This window comes from Alligator sinensis, unplaced genomic scaffold, assembly GCF_000455745.1.
Source record: "Alligator sinensis unplaced genomic scaffold, ASM45574v1 scaffold145_1, whole genome shotgun sequence".
NCBI classification, from domain to species: domain Eukaryota; kingdom Metazoa; phylum Chordata; order Crocodylia; family Alligatoridae; genus Alligator; species Alligator sinensis.
The window spans coordinates 365,956-371,824 of NW_005842414.1; positions in this window are offsets into that span (position 1 = coordinate 365,956).

Consider the following 5,869-nt stretch of genomic DNA (forward strand, 5'->3'; position numbering starts at 1 on the left):
CCGCCCCCTGCTCCCCCGGACCCCCATGGCTGCCCCACCTGCCAGGGCTTCAGCCCTTTAAGAAAAAAATAAAAAGCCGAGAAAAGCCCCAGGACTCTCCACTCCTGGTGCAGCCTCAGGGCTTCGGGGGCTCATGCAGAGCCTTCCATGCAGTGGGGGGCAGTGGGGGGCAGCAGGGATTGCCCCCCATCCAGCAGCACCTGCTGAGTCAGGGTTTTTTTTCCAAGTGCCAGGAGCTGGGGTGGGTGGAGCAACCATTGCTGGGGCTGGGACAGCAGGCAGGGGATGGGGTGGCTGATTCCGAGATTTGGCTGAATCAAATCAGGACAGTGATTCAAATCACTGAATCAAATCACTGTCCCCTGAATCAACCAAATCCAAATCTAAAGCAAACACTAGCCGCTTCGCACAGGCCTACTTATTTCACATCAGCTGTTCTCTGCTCCAAATGGGGAAATGACCCCAGAGATCCATATCTGTTATAACACAACTAATGAAGAGGCAGAGAGATGGATACAAAGTAGGACAAACTAAAACATATGACTCTTCTGTCATTCCTGAGTAAAAGCATTACTGACTTACAACGCTCTTATTTGACACTTACATTTGAGATGGATTAATTTAGTGTTTTGCATTTAAGAGCTTGGTGTGTTTTAATAGCAAGCTAGTCATAGTTTCATAGTTGGTCGGGTTGGAAGGGACCTGAGCAGATCATCAAGTCTGACCCCCTACCATGGGCAGGAAAGAATGCTGGGGTCAAATGACCCCGGCTAGGGGTCTATCTAGCCTCCTTTTGAAGACCCCCAGGGTAGGAGCCAGCACTACTTCCCTTGGAAGTTGGTTCCAGATCCTAGCCACCCTGACTGTGAAGTAGTGCCTCCTGATGTCTAGCCTGAATCTATTCTCCATCAACTTATGGCCATTATTCCTCGTTACTCCTGGTAGTGCTCGGGGGAACAGGGACTCTCCCATTGCCTGCTGGTCCCCCTTGGTCAGTTTATAGATGGCCACTAGATTCCCTCTCAACCTTCTCTTGTGGAGGCTGAACAGGTTCAGGTTCCGTAGCCTCCCCTCATAGGGCCTGCCTTGCTGTCCCCTGATCATACGAGTAGCCCTCCTCTGGACCCTCTCGGTGCTGTCCACATCCCTCCTGAAGTGCGGCACCCAGAACTGGACGCAGTACTCCAACTGCAGCTTGACCAATGTCGCATAGAGGGAGAGGATCACCTCCTTGGACCTGCTCATGATGCATCTATGGATGCATGACAAGGTGCGGTTAGCCTTCCTGACTGCATCCCCACATTGGCGGCCCATATTCATCTTGGAGTCAATAGCGACTCCAAGATCCTTTTCTGCCTCTCTGCTGATGAGAAGGGAGTTCCCCAGTCTGTAGATATGCTGCTGGTTCTTCCTCCCCGGGTGCAGTAACTTGCACTTGTCAGTATTGAAACCCATCCTGTTCTCATCCGCCCACCCCTGTAACCTGTCCAGATCTGATTGCAGCCTGTCCCTCTCCTCTAGTGTGCCCACTTCTCCCCACATCTTAGTGTCATCCATGAATTTGAACAAGGTGCTTTTCACCCCCTCATCCAAGTCGCTGTTGAAGAGGTTGAACAGTGCGGGCCCAAGGACACAACCTTAACTATCAAGAAACGCTAATCACAAAATAAATTATTTTGAAGAATGGGTCTTTTTGGACTATTGCTGTGACTTCTTTGGTTGTTGATGCTTCTGAAAATTTAGCTCTGAAATGATACTTACTTCCCTCAAAAAAGTTTTGGCTTCACAGAACGAGGATTAATTTAGAAAGCTCCATGAACAATGACAGTTGATCTTTCTTTAGAATAAGAATTCTTTGCAAAAAGTTCCCCCACAAGGGATTGTATGCACACAGTGCATACTGCAGCTAAAACTAAAAATAATTCAGTGAATAAAACTGTTGAAGGTGGATACAATTTATCAGACCATTCTACTTTCTCTTTCCTCTGCCATGTGACCTAGGTTACTGCTCAAGCACTTTTCATCAGGCTAGATAATCCTGTTGCTTTCCATTTTCCAGTTAGAGCTCTCAGTCTCCCTGTGCCATTTTTTAACTAGGATATTACCCTTTAGAATTTCTGTTCTGTCCTCTAGCTAAGAAATCTTACATATGATTGGCAATAAAGCATTCGACTTGCCAGAAAAATTTCAGCCTGAAAAATACCCAGGGAATGAATAGAATACCTGTCTCATATTTGCCACTAAAGCAGTGGTGCTGCTAAATAGTTTGACTTGTGGTCTCAGCAGTGAGTTGTCCTATAAATCTTGAGAGTACAGCAGTTTAGCAGCTGGCTGAGCCTTTTGGTGGTTGGCTGGGTAATTAAATGAAAAATAGTTCTTCCACAGCAAACTGCTACATGTTTTGAATTTTGGGGTGAGTCGGCTTTCACTGACTGCTGGTACTCTGTCCTAGCCAGTCAGGAGAGTATCTTGGGGTGCTTGTACACATGATGAAAATTTCCTTGTGTGTGGCATCACACTTTACACATACATGAGTTTTTGGCAATTTCAAAGAGGTTGCATCGTCACAAACTAATTCCCATCCCAATGTAATTCAGTTTGCAACAACACAACTTGGAATGGTGCAGCCACTAATCTGTCATGTGTTCATGGCAAGTCACTGAATGATGTGTAGTGAACCCCTTTGTCCATCAGGTGTCACTACAATTTGCAGGTATGTGTGTGTAATGAATGTTTTAGGACACATGTAGCTGCGGAGTTCGACATGAATCAATCTTCTGCTGACCCCTTGTTATTATTTTAGAATTCAAAGACACCGATCTGTTATCATCTCCTATTTCACTTGGTGTGGTAGGCATCCAAGGGGCCCCAGAGTGTGTTGAGCCTGCTACTGTGCAATGGCATAACCAGGGCTAAAGGACCTAGCAGGGCTAAAACATGTCCAGAAAGCATGCCCATAAGATACAAAAAGTTGCCACGGGTGCAGACAGAGTCTCTCTCCTTGGCTTGACCCAGCCTGGTGCCAAAATATCAGATGAACCCTGCAGACTGGCGCCAAAAGTTGTAACAGTTGCAGAGTATGTTTGCTGTCCAAATTTTGACCAGACACAACAGGGTGGGAGAAGGCTGAACTTCCCTTGGCCAAGTCACCTCAAGACCTATAAATTGAGCGCATAGCTCCCCAGGGTACCCCTTATTGATCCGAGATGTCTGACATTCAAGGAGAATGAAGAAGACTGGGGAGCACAGGTCTAGGTCCAATTGGACCTTTGCTGAAACAAAGATCCTGGTGCAGGTGCTGGGGGACCCCGAGGTCATGTGCCAGTTCGTCTGCAGTCCACATCCCAACTGGCACATCTACCTTGATGTTGCAAGGAGAATGAGCAAATGGGGGCATAAATAGGATGGCACTGCAGTGCTGGGTCAAGGCAAAGATTTTGCGGGCTGCCTTCTGCAGGGATGTCACCAGAGCACAGCACTAGGGCCACCCCACTGCGTGACAGGGCCCATTACAGATGCATCCAGCTCTACAGAGGTGCCAATGCAGGGTAGCATCTTCTCATGCCCTGTTATACCTGTCAATGGGCCACAAGCTGGGCTGAAGAACCGAGAGGAAGCCATGGATCTCAAGGCTGACAGGTTCTGTGGATTAACCTACAGAGCAACAATCGCAAAGTCTGGGCCCCTGCAAGCAGCTCTGACTGGTGGGAATGTATCATACCATCAACTTGGGATGATCAGCAGTAGCTCAAAAGCTTCCGCATGAGCGAGGACACATTTTTGCACATAATCACACTGCTGTTGCCATACACTGAGTGCCAGGACACTGTCATGTGCCACCCCATTGCACCAGAAAAGAGGGTGGCCACAGCCATCATGAAACTGGTCATTCCCACCAGCCGCCACTTCATCGAGAACCAGTTCAGCATGGCTCCCTGGATGACTGGGGTGACAGTATGTGAGGTATGCCAGCTGCTGCAGAATGCTGTGGTGAACAGCTTCATCTGCCTCCATAACCCCAGGAAAGTTGTTGAAGGCTTCAAGTCCATGCACCCACTGCATGGGTGCACTGGACAGCACACACATCCCAGTCTTATACCCATGCCAGGGAAGCTAGTCATTCACCAACAAGAAGGGATTTATCTTGGTGATCCTCCAAGCTGTGGTTGATCACTGAGAGTGGTTCACTAACATTTATACAGGCTGGGCAGGCAGCACTCGTGATATGCATGTCTTTCAAAACTCACCACTGTCTAGCATGATGGAGAAAGGACAATATGCACCCAGGGTCCCCAATGCAGTAATCTGCGATGCTACTGTACCCCTGCTAATCATAGCAGGTGCAGCTTATCCCCTCCTGCCTTGGCTTGTGAAGCCATATGGAGGACAAATTACTGGCCAGCAAAAGACAGCATTCAACTACTACCTCAACAAATGCCAAATGACTGTTGAGTGCACCTTTGGCCATCTGAAAGCACGATGAGATCACTGAACTATAGGCTCAAGGTGGAGCCAGAAAAAAATATGGCATTGATTGTGGCAGTCTGTGTGCTCCGCAATATTTTGAGAGACCATGGGGGAGGTTTTCAGTGACTCTTGGTCTGTGGAAGTGCAGGAGGCAGCAGCCAGCCAGAGATGTGGACAGGCAGGGCATGGTGCCCCCCCGCGATCAGCATGAAATGCTGGCCGGGGAGCAATTGTGCAGAAGTGCTTGGCTGCACACATTCTGGCTGCTACAGACAGTGATGGTGCTCTGTAGGCCACTGATCGATCAGCGCTGAACACTAAAGAAATAGGAAATGACAACAACAACTTGGTATCTTTGAATTCTATATTTAATAAAATAATAATAAGAGGTCAGAAGATTCATTCATGTCCGGCTCTGCAGCTACACCCGATGTCCTAAAACATTCATTACATACAAATATCTGCAAATTGTAGCAGCACATGATGGACAGTGGGGTTCACTATACAAAAATTGTAGGGTGATGGGCTAGCTGGCAGTGACTTAACCCAGGGGTTTTGAAAGGGCAAAAGATGATTGGAGGACTTGAGATTCCCTTTCCTCACCAACCTGGTAATAATTTGGCCCAGGGGTTTTGAAGAGGTAAAAGATGATTGGAGGACTTGGGATTCCCTTTCCTCACCAATCAGGCCCTCGAGATTCACCCTCCGTGTCCCCTGATTGGCCCCTTGGGTCACCTGGAGGGGGATAAAAGGGGCAGCGTGGCTGACTCAAGGGGCAGACCAGCAAGGGACCATGAGGAAAGAGCTGGGCCAGCAGTAGTGTGGCATGTGGCTGGCAGGAGAGGCTCCCCCACTCCAGCAAGGATCTGAGCAGCGACCTGAGAGGTTCCCAGCTCTGCTTCCAGCTTCTCCAATAAGAGGCCAGACAGCTTGACGTAAGGCCGGGGCTCTGGGAAGGTCAAGACCCCTAGCAGCTTGGAGCAGTTACACCAGTGGTGGCTGTGTGGCAGTGTTTCTGCCTACCATGTGGGAGACTCAAATTCAAGCCCCAGCTGGGGTGACTTGGGATGAGTGATCTAATAAGGAACAAAACTTTTTGCAGTGGAAAGGGGCCATTGTGTTTTCCCCTCCCCCCTCCAGGTACCTAGGCCCTACATTTCCTTGTCATTTGACATTTTGTATTTTGTGCCTTTTTATATTTCACCAACCAGTACTGTTTGCTCTGCTGTTTGTGTTTTATATTTTGTTCACCCTGTCTTTTGTCAGTGATTGTAAGCATCTAACCTTTTTTGAATCCTGCCCCCTTGGGGCATTGTAGGGTCCCATATACCCCCTGATTTATGCCTGGTATGTTCCCAGTACTGTTCTCTCATTAAAAGGTACATGGTTAAGTCCCCATTGG